Source organism: Zonotrichia albicollis, chromosome 1, assembly GCF_047830755.1.
Source record: "Zonotrichia albicollis isolate bZonAlb1 chromosome 1, bZonAlb1.hap1, whole genome shotgun sequence".
NCBI classification, from domain to species: Eukaryota; Metazoa; Chordata; class Aves; order Passeriformes; family Passerellidae; genus Zonotrichia; species Zonotrichia albicollis.
Genome location: NC_133819.1, coordinates 15353508 through 15371507, shown reverse-complemented (window position 1 = coordinate 15371507; position 18000 = coordinate 15353508). Strand labels below are relative to the sequence as shown.

At 40.7% G+C, this 18000-nt stretch overlaps 1 protein-coding gene across 3 annotated transcripts in view; it reads left to right on the top strand.

Moving 5' to 3' along the window:
- Window positions 1–18000, top strand: part of SVIL (supervillin) — a 145572-nt gene that overhangs the window by 9728 nt on the left and 117844 nt on the right. The gene's annotated exons all lie outside the window — the stretch shown is intronic.

Genomic DNA, 18000 nt, shown 5'->3' with positions numbered 1-18000 from the left:
GGAATGAGAGTGGTTTTGTGCTGAACTTCAGCTGAAAGATCTTTCCAAGTGCAATAAAGAAATGGGGCACCTTTATTACTGCCTCCAAAAGTTGTGATGACTTGTGAGACTCCTAGAGTAACATACAAATGAAGACACTGCCCTTCCAATAAGACAAATATTACTTCATTAAATGTTTCTTATGCAAGACCAATATGAGAACTTATAATCATGCCAGTCACCTCTGAAACAAAGCAAGTAATCTTGGTGTTACAGAGGTTTGTTTCTTAAGGAAGCCCTGAAAAAACTTTTTCCATGAACATGTTGGTATGAATTGGCATTCTTCCTTGCACAGGAAACCACAAATTCTTACTGCGGAAAACTTGTAACTCTTGTAAAACAGTCATTAGTTTTGTGTCTTAAATGTGCAGAATGTTCTAGGTTTTTTGGGGGTTTTTTTTGTGGCCTCTGGAGAGCTGCTCTAAGAAATGCTTCTCTTTTGATAAACAGAAGATGCCTTGCTCAGATGTTTCCAGTCACTTGAAGTCCCTGTGCATGCTGCTGGGGCTTGGATACTTCTCAAATGCCTACAAGCCTGAGACCATCTTTATTGCTCAATTATTTTTACCCCCTCAAGTCTGACAGTTGCAGCAAGTGAACATGATCCCTGTATTAAATACAGCAATGTGTTTGATGAGTTGCTTTGTTAGGGCTTCTGAAACTGGTGCACTTGAAATTGCCTTTGGTGGTGGGGCAGAGTCACTCAGTGCGCACCCACAGACACACCCTGTGCTCGTGTGCACTCCTTGGCACACTTGTGTGCAATGTCAGCCCGACTTGTACACCTCTGGTATGTGATGTGTGCTACAGGCTGGGAGCCTCAGTTTCAGGTGACTGGAAAAATTACTTCTTACTAAGCATCCCTCTTTTTCTTTATGCTAGTCTTTTTCAGTCTTGTCCTCTTTATATATTTTTTTTCAAGTCCCTATTCTGGATTTGGTATGCAAGCTGTAATCAAACTGCACAATAAAACCCTTTCTTGACTAAGTTCTACTTAGTTTTTGTTCCTTTCAAATACACTATCAAGACTAGAACTCAAATTACACAGGCACATTCTTTTTATTTTTTTTTATGACAGAAAAAAAGGTAATGGGTGGTGATATAGCAAATCACCTAAGCTAGCAGTGATAAAAATGTTTGTTTGTTTTTATTTTTTTTTACAGTGCAGACTACTTGTTTGAATCAGCTTTATCGTATCTTCATCAATGTTTTATAGTTTCTACTATTTTGGAGTGATAGCTGGGTTCTCAAGTAGTGGAACGTTGCTGCTGCTATTTAAGGCAGGACATCTGTCATGATGTGTCTAGAGTCTGATTTCCCCAAGCCTGAACAATTCTTGCCTTTATGCTCTACCTATGTAGCCCTTGCTCTTTCTGCAACCTAAAAATAACACAGAAGTTAAACAACTCGTTGCAAGTCTGTAATTTCTGAGAGCAGCAACTTGCCAGTAGCTATGTCTTGTGTCATCTGCACAATGCTTTGGCAGAGTTTCAATAATTTGCTAAAATAGGCCAAATTAACTTTTCTTTCTGATCAGGTGTAACTTTCTGTACACAAGGATGTGCACAAAATAAATGCACACAAACAGTGAGAACCCTGCCTCATACTCACACCGAGGTTTCTGGGACCCAGCCTGAGCAGCATCCTCCTGTCCTGCCCTCAGCTTCCTCCATTCCTTCTGGGAGTCGCGCCTTGCACATTGGCTTCCTTGGGGTTTGGGAATTTTCCCTTCAGTAGCTTCAGTGTTAGCTCCTCTCTCAACTCTGGTTTATGTCCCAACAGCTGTTCAGTTTGCAGGATTTTATTGTAAATAGTTTGTACGGTATTATTACAGTGTTATCAAGTATTCTGTGCACAGGATAATGAGGCAACTCAGAACTGTTCTGTAGAACAGCAGACTCTTTTAATCTAGAGAAATGATTCCCCTTCTCCCACTGTAACCCTACTCTGAAAACTTTGTTCTAGGGACAGTTTTAATGAGCTTTGAAACCTGTGTCACAATTTTCAAAACAACCCCTTTATGTCTGTGGCCTTTCAATAATGCCATTTTTGGGGCTGAAATTTTATTACTCTTAACAGCTCTCCTCCCATTTCCCTCTTTCCTTCCTGCTCCCAGCTGTATGCATGTGCTGATTATTCTGGGGTGGTTCTAGTCCACTCCTTGAGCTCTGTAAGCTGCTTTATCTCAGGTTTTGGTTGCTGGATCAGTAGATCAGTGTCTGCTGTTAGTGAACCAAGGAAGGTCTCAGATCTCCAAGGTGTGTGGGAACTGCTGCAGTGGGGACAGTGTCAGACTGGACAAAAATATGTTCTCTGCACAGTTCAGTTTGCCTAGCATGGATCTGTAGATGAACACGAGTTTTCTGATGGCACCTCTCAGTTCTGATTTGACAAACTAAAAGCTTTCAAATGGAACCCCAAAGTAGTGTTTATTTGAAGCTTAAAATGTTGGAATTGTATTGTTTCCCTTTGTGTTTGTAGCTCCTATGCCACACTGTTTTTACATGTTGTTTGTTTAAAGGAAACTTTACACTTCCCAGGGAAAATTGCAGCTGGGAAAGGCCTGAAATGATTACAGTTGCTTGGCTCTGTTGGATTGTAACTGTGTATGACTCTTACTAACCTAAAATTGTAAATGCTTTACTGTTTGGCAGATTGTAAAAATGCTATGAGACCATCCAACATCTTTTAAAATTACAGTGAGTTATGGTACTTTGGAGTTAGAATGGTCATGGTGACAGCATGTCTCTTTGTACTGATGGAGAAAATTAAGGAGAGTGGGGAATAAACAGTAAGGAGATTTGAAATAACTGTACATGGAAATGTAAACAATATAGGAAGTTTTGGGAAGCTTTGTTAAACTCAGTCTGAGTACTTAAAGGTTTACTGGATAGTAATACATGGTATTGATGGCTTTGGCTTGTGATCACCAGTGAGGGCCTGATTTTTCACCTAGTTTTGCAACTGGGAATTTACATTGGCACAAGGAAGATAAGTTTCTTATTTGAGTTAGCAGAATACAAGTGTCTGGGTGGAAACATTCCTAGCAATGAGCTGATTCCTAACCTTTTCTGTAAATGCTCAGTAGTGCCACCAATCAATATTTGTCCACAAAATCGTTATGACAACTTGCATAAACTCGAGGATTTTTTAATGTCTCAAAACCACTTTAATATAGGGTACAACCTGGTCATTTATAAACACTGGCTTGAAACAAAACAATCAGATTTAACAGAACAGCTTGGTGGATGGTCAGTTCCAGGTGCCTGGCTTCCCAGGAAATGCCAGCTGAGTTTATCAGAGCCATTGCTGCTGCCTGCACGGCATCCCAGGTGCAGCTTGGGGAATTCACTGCCAGCCACTGGCCCTGCACACCTTCCTCACAGTACGGGAGTCTTGTGGCTGAGGACAGCATCTCCCAGAGCAAGATCTCTAGATTATTGCTGGGCTTCCTTTGGAAAGGACACCTGAGCTGGCTCTGTGGCCTGCTGCAGGTGTTGAATTGCTCCAGTGTTTTACAGGAGCTGTGCTGCACTATCAGTATATCCTCCAGGCTAATTCATATATACATTTTTGACTAAAACAGAAGGCACTATCTTCTTTTACACCATAATAAACCTTTTTCCCATTAGAGTGTTGAATTGAACTATTTGAGATAAAGGAAAAAAACCCAAACAACAAACCACCAAACCAAAACAATTTGATTTCTCAAAATCTTCATTCTGGCAGGAGATGCACATCCAGTGTGTGAAGGAAAGACTCATGACTGTGTTAAGCTCCACATGTGAGAAGGTGTTCTGCATTATGGGTAGATGAAATAAAGAAAAAAATCAGAGCCATCTGGCAGTGAGCAGAGTGCAACTGCTTGACTGCTTTGAACTTCAGTTGTACAAACAAACCTCTTCACAGGTTGAGGACTGTCCTGAAAAGATTCTCTTTAGATTTTTTTATTTTTGTTTTTACATTGTTTTCTGGTGAGCTTATCATCTGAAATACTGCATAATTTGGATCTGGGATTTAGATTCAAAGTTAATATATCTCCATAGCAAAGTCCATGTTGTTCAGAGATGTTGCTGTGTTAATTGTTAACAAAGGTGCTCTCACTGCTCAGCTGAGCTGCAGGGTTTGTTAGCTGAGCACTGCATGCTGCACTCTGTTAAGTGCTTTTTTTGATGTCTCACAGCACCAACATGTGTAACGTGATTGATGTGACATGGAGGAGCCTTATCCTGAAATGTGCTTCTGGAACTTAGTTGGGACTGTTCAGATTTTGCTCAAAAATGCTACTTTGTATTTTCTCCAGGGCTAATTGCACCATCAATTTGATTCATTCTATTTAATTAATATACTTTTGATCTTTGAGCACAACAGCTGATTTTATTTGGTTGATCATGGCAACCTGAGTATTGTCTTTTATGCTTGGTTTATGGGTTGGGTTTTGTTTTTTTTTAATCCTCTTAATATCGTCTGTATTCAGTGCTGTTGTTTAGAACAAGGGTTTATTTGTGTGTGCACCTGCTTGACAAGATTCACTATTCAGGTGTCTTCAGAGTCTTGCTTCATTTTGTCTACTGCCTTTGCTTAGATTCTTTTTCTTTCTTGTGTGGTACTACCCATTTGCAAGACCTTGGAAATTCAGGTCTCTCATATATAGGCAAGTCTTCTGCCTTGTTCCATAATTGCTCAGTGAAGAGATCTCAGTTGTTGTCAAGGAAGCTTGAGATGCTTTGAGGTGTTGCAGATCAGAAGACCATTGCAGTTCTGTCAGAGTTCCTCTGTTTTCCAGTGTGGTCACTAACAGAGCATTTTTGAAAATTCACATAGGGGAACAGAAGTGCAGAGGGTGACATGAATCCAACACGTCCCTCATTTTGTTACTTTGCTTGAAAAATAGATTTTATTTTTAACTTTAGGAATTCTTACTAAATTTATTTTTAATGAAATTAGTTCCATTAATAAGGGAGTTGTTTTCAGGCATGCTTTCACAAGATGTTTAAGTCCAGGAGGTAAATCTAAACATGGGGCAATGTCCTGTCTTGAATACATTGTAAAGAGGTGATCTGAATGGACAAGTGCAGGACCTGCTGGTTAAAGATCATGCATTATTAGTCATGTCTTTCTGACTTGTCTGGGGAAATGAAATGTTTAATGTTCTTTCCATTTCTGAATCTTCCTAGAGACTGTGGTTAGCAGTGACTGTTGCCTTTGGTAGGAAATTCAACTGTTTCTATTTTGGATTTTATGCTCTTCTTTCTATCATTAGTTGATCCTTGGGTACTTGGGAGGTTTCTTTGGTGGGTATTCCTCCTTAAGTTGCTCCAAAGACTTCACTGCCAGACGCCAGCCACATCCAAGTTGTCCCAATAGCTGAGGTAACTTGTTTCCTGTTGGAGTTGGATGTTGTGCTTGTGCATTTTAGGATCAGGCATAATAACCTGACCAGGAGAGATGCCTGTGGAAAAAAGAAGAGGAAAACAGGATTCCTAATTATGTGACCTCTTATTAGCTTTGGGGAAAGGGCTGCTGGAAGGCAGGTAAATGTTAAGGGGCTATGAGACTGCCCAGGTTACATTCTCATTTAGCGCATCAACCTTTGCCTGACCTCACCAAATCTTCTCCTTTACCCATATTGGCAATATCTTTCTTTTCTGGGAAAAAAAAAAAAAAAAAAGAAAAAGAGGCATGCACATTGTAATATGCCTATTTTTTTTTTTTTTATCACTCAATCATTTTGCCAGAGTGGGGAAGTAGTGTGAGTTTGGAAGGAGGGCATGAGTTGTGTGAATTATATTGTTTCAACAAATTTTGTTTGTGTAGGTAAAGACCCAGTGGGGGTTAAAAAATAACTCCAGCAAAACTCTTTTTGAGAGTTTTGAAAGCAGACTAATTTCTTTTTGAGAGCAGACTAATCTGAAGCATTTATGTTCAAAACTGTATAGTCTGTCTTTTAGAAATATTTTTCCACCTAATTCTTGAACTGCAGAAATGGACACCTGTCTCTGGATTAATGCTGGCAGGTTCAAAACTGTCAGTGGTTTTTGTGATGAACTGGAGTTTCAGAGGTGACTGTGCTGTCAGCTCTTGTCTCTGTCCTTCAATGCAGCAACTCTGTTCCTCTGTGGTCTCATAGAAAACAGTTGTGATCACTCCACTTCTTGGCATGTAAAAGTTCAGCATCTTTAAAGCAATGAATACTTCATGCTGCTAATGGCTTTGGAGCAACTAATTTAAGTGGAAACTGAGCAGTTCCTTACTTAAAATGTGCTCCAGACCGTGTTTGTAAACATTCTAAAAATTAATTGATGCAACTGATTTTCAGTATTTCTCATGTATTTCAGGGAGACAGTAAAGTATCAAAATTGATTTGTTTTGGAAAAAGAGAACAGACTGGCTTGAAAGAATGAATCTCTAGACCTCAGTACTTGGTATGAACACTGAAACTTATGTACTAGGAAGGCCACAGATTTAAATTACAATAAGGAGATAACATGGCAGAAAAATAAGTCAGAGAAAGGAGGTAATCTAAGAAAATCAAATAAAATTTACCTTGTAATAATGAATTATTTAATGTATGGTTTTTGTTGTTTTTTTTTTTTTTTTTTTTTGAAGAAGTGGTTAAGAACTTTAATCTGCAGAATGGAATGTGTGTTCTAAAGGTAAAAACTGCTCTTGTTATGAAGTCAGAACATGCACATGTCTCTGAGTCTGAAGAAATGTTTCAAAAATTCATTTTGAGGACTTGGAAGACAATCTAATAAGTGTGTGTGTGGAAATCTGCTCCACAGTACTATTAGGTTGGCAGGAGACATTGGTTTACATGATAATAAAATATTGCTTTCATGAGTATTGCTACTCAACAAGACTGAGAACATTATAATTTGGTTTTGCAGCCCTTTCAGATGTCCTACATAATTGATGCCCCTGCCAAAGGAGTTAAGGGAGGGATTGTAATGGAACCATCTCTGATGTCACATTTTAGTTGTTAAGGAGCTATTAAATAATGAAACCTTTAAACCTGAGATCATATTTCATTTTGGCTAAAATTGGCATTTATTTAATTACAGTTGTGCTCCATTTCTAGGGGGTTTATGGGAAAATTTTGAAAGTTGCAATTGTTCTTGCTCAGACAAACAGCTGAGCAGGCAACTGACTGCAAGTCTCATTAGACATTCAGGATGTGTTAGCATGGATAACTGTGACTTGAATTAGTGGCAGCTGCTTTACAGGTATAAAAGGAATCTTCTCTTTGCCAGCTGTATCTTATTCAACTTTGCTGAAGTTATTTCAATGTACAGTCAGGTGTGTGCAGGGATCTGGGTGAAAACTGGTCCGTTTATCACTGGGATATTCCATCTCATTCTGTCTAGAACCTGTAGGAATTGCAGCACTTTTTATAAACTGGATTTGTGGGATGAGCTAGGTCATGCAGCTAGTGCTTGGCTTTAATTCTGGTATAGCTAATTGATATGTAGAAGGAATTCAAGCTGCAGATTAAGGAGTGAGTGTGCCTGTGAGGGCTCCAGCAATGCAATTTGCCCTCTGAACCCACGACTGAAGCTCTCACTCTAGTCTGTGTTTCTGGCCCCTGTTTCTGTCCCGGGGCACTGTGTCAGGGAGGTTCCCATGCTGTTCCTTGCACACTGGCCCCTGTCAGAGGTTGCTCTCTCAGGGGGAGTGCAAATAGCACAGCCCCAGTTTGTGACCATGGCCTGGCTGAGCAGAGCTGGGCCAGTGCAGCTTAGATAACATAAACACAGCCCACTGGGTCTGCCAGCTGGCTGACACATGCAGTGGGTGTTTTACAGCACATACTCTAAACTGAAAGGAAGATACTGAAGACAGGAGTTGATTCCTGGATGTGCTGTAAACCCTGAAATTTTAATCTGTTTGTTTGTATTGTGCTGTGAGGGTTGGTTTTTTTTAGTTTTTTTTCCTGCTCTTTTTTCACTTCTAAGTAGAGAAATTAATTTTAATTTAGATGCATTTCAACAGTGATGCAAATAGTTAATTTTTGCATTTAGCATAGCAACTTACCTGTCTGACAGCCTTTTAACACTGTGTTTAGCTTTTCAGTGGCTCATTACTAGCCTTAAAAAACACCTCACTCTTCATTTAAAGTGAAACATGGTTGTCTAAAACTCAATTTAAAAAAAATAAATAAAATGTGTCTGTTGTGTGTGCTTCAGAGAAAGCACTTGCCTGCTGCTGGCTGACTGAACACCTAGACAGACAGGTTAGGGATTTCCATGGGGCTGAGGGAAAGAGAGAGGACAGCGCTGTGCAGGGCAGGATGTGCTGGTGTCCCTGCGCTGGTGTCCCTGCGCTGGTGTCCCTGCGCTGGTGTCCCTATGCTGGTGTCCCTATGCTGGTGTCCCTGCTCTGCAGTTTCTCAGGGCGTGGAGCAGGGAGGGCTGTGCCTGCTGGGATGCTTTCCCAGCTGTGTGGTGCAGGAGAGGAGTGCTGGCTGAGCTTGCCAGCAGTGATAAGGCTCCAGGAGGGGATCACAGCAAACATGCTGAGAGAATCAGCTCTCCCAGGAGTTACATGAGGCAAAGATGTTCTTCTGTCACTTGTTCTGCTGGAAGCTTCTTGCTGCTAACAACTAAGTATGCAAATCAAGCTGTGGCTCTTCCAGCCTTCCTGGTGTTCTGACTTATGGTTCTGTTTTCAAAACTGAATTTATCAGCACAGACTATTTTACTCTGAAATGTAAAACCTTACCATAAGTGCTTCTTGTGTTGTAATAAACATACATAACTTTTCCTTTACAAGATCTGCACATCATGATTGGTTTTTCTTCCCACTGTTTATTCACTCCCCTGCCAACAACACAGGCACAGGTATCTTCTGAACAGGTTTATGCAGAACTGGCAAATTGAATGGTAATGTCATTGCTTCCAGTGCATTCCAGCTATTGTATTCTGCATACAGCATTCACAGCTCCATTACTGACTAACCAGTCTGCTCTTGGCTACAATGAGGTGCCCCACAGAGCTGCTCTGATCTAAGGCTTTGGTTAGAATTTGAAACAGTTATCTTAAACCAAAAGAACCTAAGTCCATAAATAAACTGTTAAGCAATGTAAACTTTTTAACAGCAGAGACAGTTAGCAAGGAACTGTGCAAACCCCCAGGCCAAGATAATCTTTACCATAATTATGTAGACTACTAAGTGAGGAAAATTCCAGAGCTTTGCTCATGAATAAGACTGGATTATTTGTGATGTGATTTCATAAAATAAACAAGGAGACTAAAGGCTCCAGAGGCTACTTAAGGTTTTGCAGAGGGGTAAATGTTAAAGCTTAATTGTTTAAAGTATGTGTGAGGTGATACATGGCAAAGTTGTACAAAGTATGCCTTAAGAAAGAAACTTATTGTTTGATGTATGCTGAATTTCTTTAACCATATAGCTGTGTTTCCATCAGGTCACTTTAGTAATCCATTCAAAATAGCCTTTAAATGCTCAGTGAGCTTTTTGCTACTTGTTCTGCTAGATAACATATATTGCTAAATACTTTTTCTCTGCTGTATTCTAATTGTGGTAATAAAGTGAGCATTGCTGTGACCTTTTTTGTTCTGCTTTGGTAGTATTAACACATTTCTGTTCTGATCCCATTTATCCCATCTAATTCTTCCCCTATGTCACCTGTGCCAACAGAAGCAGTAGGAAGAATACAACCAGAAAAAAGTGCTCCCCAGAACATGGGTGTTGGAGAAGAGAGATAGCTGAGGTGCTCAGCCATGGAGGTGATGGACTTCATCCTAATGGCTTGTCCTGCCTGCTCTTTGAGACAGACAGCCCCAAAGAGCCACAGAGATACAGCCAGCACTCTGGAGATCACAGGAAACTGGAACTTCCTTCTGGGGCGCCTTAAGACTGGATTCTGCCTCCTCCATTTTCTGAGAGAGGAGAAATGAGTTCCATCTTTTGGGGGCACCTTATCTAGGGAACATCCTCAAGACTCTCTTATCTTCTTTTTGTTTGTTTGTTTGTGCTAGGGGTTTGTCCAGCTGAGAGAAAACACTATGCATACTTCTATGCATACAGGAGAGAAAGCACTATGCACACTATGCATACAGGAATTTATACTTTTGGTACAGGGATTTGTACTTGTTCAGATAAATCTGTGTAATGCTCCACACCCAGATACAGAAGGAATCACACAAAGAAACAGCAGCAAATGGTGATCTTCTATAGGAAGTCACCAAGACCAACCCTGGTGACTTTTCCCTTTTACATCCCTTGTACTGGAGCTTCCTGCAAAACAGACCTGTCCTGGAGTCTCTGCATCAGCATGGATCCCTCTGTAAGACTTCACCAAGTCTCTGACTCAAAAGTCCCTACAGAGCTGAGAAATTTGAGTGATGGAAGCCAAAGGCTTACACCAAATGGGTGTTCTGTAGAAAAAAAATTCCCTTCCTTAGACAAATAATCTAAAAACTTGTTCCAGTGAGTTAATATGAATCTCATTGCTTTTTTAACCTTTTGTTATTTGTGCTCACCAGACCCCTGTGAAACTGAAGAGCTCCCTTTATCTTGAGTGATGGACTGGGAGCTGGGTTCTGGGGCTGCCTGCCACGTTCTCCCCCCCCGTGTGCCAGCTCCCCCTTGCCCTGCCCTGCTCTCCTGACCCTGCACTGACTCATCTGCGTTTGATACCTACAGAGCAGTTGAATTATTTTTATGGTTGCTGGTCTGAAATGAGTCAGTGCAGGGTCAAATGTTGTGGAGCAGGGAAGGGAGAGGAGTGGGAATCTGGCAGGTAGCAGCTGGCTGGGATTGCCATGGAGCCACAGACCAGCCCTGGTGACTTTGCCAAGGTCACATAAGCTTCTGTCAGCAGGAAATTGAAACCTCTCTGTGTTTTACAGGGTGCTGACCACAGGTCTGTCAAATGTAGTAACTGGCAGGAAGTGGCTTTGGATTTATTCTTCTTGAATTTATTGTTTGTTTGCAAATACTCTTGTATGAATTAATAATTGCTTTCTAGTGTATGCCAAAATCCAAACGTACTGATCTGGTCAAAACTGTAGATTTTCAGGTGTAAGCTGGGTGCATTCCACGAGGAATTCATAATTAACTCGAGCTAGCTTTCCCTTAGAAATGTGATTTTTGTACACGTAATGATCTGCACATTTCTGTACAAGGACTAGTGCCCTTTAGTAAAGATAGATGAGGAGTTAGTGCCTGAAACAAATCATTGCCAATTATTATATTGCCAATTTGGTAAAAAAATCAGTTGGTCACAGTTGCTTGATAACTCACACAATCTGCAGCTGATACTTTATCAGTGGCTTAATACCTTATTTAGAATTTAGAATGGAGCATCTCACCAATCCTGGGCACACAAATTGCTGGATGCACACAAATTGCTGGATGTACAGCATTTTGAGATATGTACATTGTGAAAGCAGCGCTGAAAGTAGGGGTATGAGGGCTTAGGTCATGTATTCTGGCATCAATTTCTATGCTCTATTTTCCTGTTAGAATCCATTTGGGAGGAAAGAAACAAAGAAATTTTCTGAGTGAAGATTTTGGAGCTCTGTGCTGGTTATAAATCTGTCTGTGTTGCTTCTGTCTTTTTAAAGTTTCTTTAGAAAGAGGACTAGCCAAAAAATATTCTGGATGTGATTGTATGTAACATATGTGCATTTTCTTTGCACAGTACATGACAGTTAATTCAATTTGAAGGGCTTTCTTCTAGCTGTGACAAATCTTGTCAGCCTACCACTTGACTTAATTTCTATGTCTGGTTATGGTTCTTTGTTCTATTTATTTGGGTTTTTTTAAACTTCTTGGAATCAAAGAAAGCTTGTTGCAGGTGGGATTTTTGGTTGGGTTTTGTTAGGTTTCTCCAGTATTATCTTTCTTAAAAAACAAATGTCCAGCAATCTAGTATATTGTCTGGTGTTCTTCTAGGAACAAATATATCATATGGATTTTTATGTAGGAGGCTTTTTAGACTTTTAAAGGTTGGGTGTTAGCCACAAGGTTCATGTGACATGACAAATGTGGAACATCTGTGTACTGCTGCACATCGCTGTTCTGAAAGTCATTCCCCTCACCACATGCATTGAATTAAACACAAGAATTCAGAGAAAAAATAGTTGGAAGGACACATTCTGTCAAATACAATGGGAAGGATCTGTTGTGAAGCTGTTGGAGCTCACTCACACAGTTCTCCAGTCACTAATCCAGGGTCTGGTGTGCTCTGTGCCTCAGCTCTCCCTTCCTTGGAGCTGGGAGAGTGGAATTGTGCTTTCCTAGCTGGTGGTAAACTGTTTTCTGCATAGAAATTAGAGTTGAGCAATAAGGCTAAACTCTAAAGGGATTTCTAATAAACTAAGGGGGTTTCTCAATGTAATTTCTTGTTTGAGGGATGTTTGGGCTGCATGTGAGGTACGTAGGTGGCTGAGTTGGCTTCCTTGTATTGCAAACAAAGTGTGGCCAAATAAAGTGTGTTCAAAGCAGGAGCTCTCATATTAAAACATGAATCTTACCCATAACTCTGCCTGAAGTGATCCAACTTGGTGACCAATATCCCTGCGAATCCTGAGTGATTCTCTTTGTCTCCATGCCATAGCTGCAGTGAGAGTTCTTGCTCATAAAATAAATGTGATAAAGAAAACAAAAACAATTCTTGTGGGTAGGGTTTGACCTGGAGCCTTGTGGGCCAGAAGCTGGAAGTCCTTGTTCTCCTAGAGTGATTACCAGGTTGCAGGAAGGGTGCTGTGCTTCATTAAAGCTTGTATACTTTGGGGATAGCACCTTGCTCTGACAGAGGGGCTGCCAGTTTTTGAGTGCAGGATACAGTATATCCAAAAATCCCAGTCAGGACCCAGGTCACAGCTGAAGCTGAAGTGGAACTCAAGTGTTGGTGTGGTAAAAATCTCACTGCTGGGCAGAGCCAAATGGTAGATATTAACAGTTGTCTTCTTAGTGACTTGCAGGTATTTCAGATGTGGTCTGAAACTGTAGGTTTGAGCACATCATTAAGTAGAGGGGTTTTTAAGTAATTTAAAGCTATCTTTTAGATATTGTTATTACAGATAAGGTCTATTGAGTTCTGATACTCACAGCTAGAAACCAAAATTAACAATGTGATCCTCACTTCCTAGTTTGTCTTCACAGACTCAAGTCTGGGACTGCAAATGTAAAGGGCCTCCTCTGGTTGATCTGAATTTAGTTTCAAACATTTGCCTCCGAGATGACTTCTGAAAACTTAATTCATACATTATGATGGCTACTTTCGTGCTGGGCTTAACTCTTTCTGAATTTAATATTTCTGAGGCTTTTAAAATCTTGTTCAAAAGATGGTTTATAAGAGCTCCTTCTCTGGAGTGCAGGTGAAAGCTCTTGTTCCAACAGAGCCACATATGCCAGGCTTGGGAAAGCTTGCTCATGTTGAAAATATCACTTCACTATCACAAACAGCCTCTGGATGATTCCTTGCTTTTTGAGGAGGTGAGAGAAATGGTCTGAAGTAAAGGAAGCACCTCTGGGATTTGTTGTCCAGAGGCAGGTGCATAGGGAGGGTAGAAATGGCATACAAGTGGCATACATGCCTGAATAGTTTGGGTGTCCATTTCAATTGTTCTGTTCTCTTAGAATCGGCTATGCTCCAAATAAGTAGTTCTTGTCATAAAACTGGTTAACTCATAAAAAAATGCAGATTCTTTAATCTTAAAAGTTGTGGGGAAACCATTTTTGTTTGAAACAGTTTTTGAAACTAACTTAAATTTTTTGTTAGTGCTTTTTGTTTGGTGTTGGTAGGTTGTGTTTTTACCTTCTTAGAAAAGCTGCTAACCCAAACCAAGCATCTCCTCTCTCACCCCAGTGTGCCTGGGCTCAGGGCCACGTCCACATCCCTCTGTGAGCCCTGTGTCTTCAGGGAGTGAGGACTCATGCAGATTTCTATGTTGCATTTCCAGCAACCTCCATGAATTCAGTGCTGCCTGCAGGAAGCGCATCTGAGTCAGCCACCCTGTCCAGAGGCACTTGGAGAGTTGTGCAGAATCTGGGGTGGTCTCATTGTGATCTGGCTGATACAGGACTTGCCCAAGCTGAGTGTTTCAACTTTAAATGTTTTTTAATTTAGCTTTGTAAAGCTGTAGTTAGGAAACAATTCTGCACATTCAGAGTGCGTAGGTGTTAAATTCAGCTGGGTTCAAAGAAGTTAAATGCAGCTTTGATGTAAATTACTTTATGTAAACCCAGCAGGAACTTCACATCCGTTGAACAATTTAAGTTCTGTAGCTTCTTTAACCCATGCTCCAGTTTTCTTAAACAATTGAGAGTATTCCAGGGAGCCCCTTCTGACTTCAGTCTGTTTTATTGCATGGAAATATTCTTCTGAGTGCTGAGAAAAAAAAGATAATCTTTCTAAGCCTTCAAAGAGACTTCTGATGTTTTGAGTCTTTATTACACTAGAGGTCAGTGTATGATGGGAGCTTCTGTGCTGTGGTATAGAGTTTCTTGCAGAATCCTATTTCATCAACTTTGAAACCAGATTCTAAGAGAAACTGTAGCCTGTTACTATGGAAAAAACTTCACATTGAAGTGTCTTGTGACTTTCTTGGCTAAAGGACTTTTTTGAGCTTCCTACTTTTAACTTTCCTTGCCTGGCAAATACAAGGCAAATATCAGTGAGAGTACTTTGATGTCGTATCAGCAGGAATGTGCACAGTCAGTGGCTCCAGTGTGCACCTCAAACATTCATCTTTCACTGCAATGCCATGACTTTTTGGTTCATAATTCTGTGTGCCAGGGCATTTACAGGAGTCATCCTTACCTTGTGCGCTGGGAGAATTGCACCTGCATCAGTTATTGTTAGAGTGGGTGTCAACTTCCTGAGTGCTGAGCTGGTCACTTCCAGGCAGGTGGCTTCACTTTTGGGGGTTGAGGGAAGCACAGTCAAGTGTGATTCTGTCGTGGTGCTTGCAGAGATTCTTTCCTCAGCAGCTCTTCTTCAGTTCTGCAGGTAAGTAATTTCTTTAAACACCTGGAATGTGCAAAAGCAGTTTGCTCCTGCAGGCAGCATTGGGCAGGGGCACCAGAGCAGAACTCCAGCAGGGCTGTGTGATGTGAAATGGGAGGGAAGTGCACTGAAGGGAGCCCTGCTGCCTGGGGCAGGCTGCATCACAAATGACAATTGAGGTGAGATGGTGGAAATACCCCGCTAGGGGTATAAATCACCAACTAGGGTGGATTTGAGCTCTTGGATGTTTCCTGTGAGAACTGACTACAAACAGAAGTGTCTGTATCCTGTTGCTCTTGTGTAGAGTTCTTCTGAAATGCCTCAGAAAAATAAAAGAACATGGGATGTTAAGAGTTTACAGGCTTGCACTAATGCAGAGTGTAAGTGCAGGCACAGAGCGGAATTTCACTGGTTTTAAGTGATATTCTGAGTGTTCAAGAGACTTGGACTGATAAACATCTTTGTGGCCTTTCTTTTTGGTGAGGTGGGAGTGGAAAGAGACATAGTAAAAGGAAAACCAGCAGTCTGAAAATCTCCTTTGCACTGGCTGCTGCCCAGTAAGTTGTGTTACATGCCTCTGGAGCATGAAGGAGGATAACACCTGAAAGAGCTGCTGGTTTAATTGAACTCTCTGTGAGGATTCCTGGCTTCAAAGGAAAGATGTTGCACTCTTCTACCTCCTTCCCAAGTTTTTCCAGGCTGCATTTCTTCTTCCTGTAAGAAATGAAAACATACCAAGGTTTTGCAGAATGGGGCTTTATCAAAACATCTCAACATCTCTGTGGTGTTAGGCTTCATTTGGTTGGGCAAGAGCCTGAGAAGGTGGTGGCTTTGCAAATCTGATATAAGTCATCAAGCAACAAATAAAGCATCCTAAAAATTGCTTTCCTTTTCCTGTCCTTTTCTGCTTGGAGGCATGCAGCCTTAATTTGTTTCAGTGGAACTGAAACACACCAGAGTCTGTTCTGCATGTAGGAGCTCAGGATCTAGGAGGCTTATCTTGGAGAAAAGAAGGTGATGTAGGTGTCCTGCAGCCAACCTAGTGAAGAACCTGATGGATCACTGCAGATCCTTGCAGAGCAGCTATTTGTCTGTTGCACATGGTGGCATTCTTTCTTGGTTCAGCTGCAAGTGTTAAATCAGTTCAAGTGTTGATGCTCTCTGCACCTAGAAGAATATTTGTCTAGAGAAATGTAAGTTTGATTATTCTCTTGGATCAAAAATGATGGATCTCTGTGGCTAAAGAGAGATGATTACCCACTAGCCCCTCTTTCTAGTTGATAATAGGAAGTATCCTGATGATATTTTTATGTCTCTTTCCTTCATGATGTACTGACTAACTCTGAAATCTGTCTGTTGTGTAATAAAGAGTCCATGAAAATGGCAAGAATTAGTATTTGGAGTGTCTTTTCCTGCCTTTGTTCTAAACTCTTAAACTGCAGGGGTTATCAGATGTGCAGTTCAAGTGGCTTGCCAGGAATTTCTCAGATGAACTGCAGAGAGAGCACAAAAAGCTGCAGCCAAGGTCAGTCTTGAAGAGATTAGAATTCAATTGCCAGCCCTCACATTTTGATTTCAATCTCAAATGTTTCCTGATAGGTGCTCTGTATTTGTTAGATCTTCTGTTTGTGTTGTGTTCCTGCCAGAACTTCTCATGAGACTCCTGACACTATCAAAGTTCTGTAGCACACAGTGACATAGGCAAATATATGTATATATAAAAACCCCAAACCACTCTGTCAGGATATTTCCACTCCCACCAGTTATTCAAGGTTCCTTTAAAAGGTAGACTTCAAAGCTGCAGGCCTTCAAAACTGCAGCACCCTAGTCTTGTCTCTTGTTCCAATATACAAATGTAACATTTGCCAAAAAAGGAGGAATTTGCCAAAAAAATGAAGGAATTAATACAGTGTAGTAGTGGGACAGTGGCAGTGTGCACCAGGTTTAATGTGTTCTGTGCATTATAAATGTCCCCTCTTCCCACCACACAGTTGCTTCCAGAAAGTCTCTGAAGTACTTGACCAAAATGATAGCTGGATTTCAAATCCTTCCTTTTCTGTTTCTTCTTTTTTGTTTGTTTCTTTTTTTTTTTTTTTTTTTTTTTTTTTTTAAATACTGATACTTAAAGAGGAAGCAGCAGAAGGAACAGCAGAAGTAATCAGGCAACCCTATGGTTAAATAGCAAGAATGAATTTGGAACCAAGAGTTATGTGAAGGTGGAAAAACTTTACTTTATCTTTCTTCCAGCTATCCATCATTAACCATCATTTTCTTCACCTTTCCTACCCCACTGAAGTGCCCACTCATTTACCCTTCTAAAGTGCAGGGGTGCTCATTTGAGGGGGATGGAAGCTGGAAATACAAAAACAATAGCATGTGGTTTACCATATTCTTGGAATTTTAAGTGAGTTTCCTCCCTGAAATACAGAGATAAATGTGGATAGATCTTAAAATCTGTCTTAGTTCGCTTGTTGTGAGCAGTTATATAACGCTAGGGACAGGTTAGTTGTCTGATTTGCTGCCTTACCTGTCCCTATGCATTCTAAGGTAGTCTGTGTATGGGGGTCTGCTTGTCTTCCAAAATCAGAATTTTTCCCAACTCAGGCAAAATTTCTGTCTTATCTGTCTTTTCAATGAATTATTTTTGTTTTGACCTCTTCTCTAGATGCTGTTATTAGAGTCTGACATGTTCAGCAGCTGCAGGAAGCAGAGCAGTGACCTGACTGCTCTTGAAAGTTGTTGCTGTAGTCACACAGGATAGCATGACTTCATTTTGTACCTCCTAATAGGTTATGGGAAAAAAAAGTTGAATAAAGCAGCTGTGAAAGTGAAAACAGTATATTTGGCACCTAAACATATGCAGGTGAGCTGAGCCTGAGCTGAGCAAGAGTAAAAATGTTATTTTACTTAGCTGCTGAAAGAGGTGGGAGACAATAATTTGTGCAATAGCACAGACTGCTTCAGGTGGTTCAGGTCTGCACTGG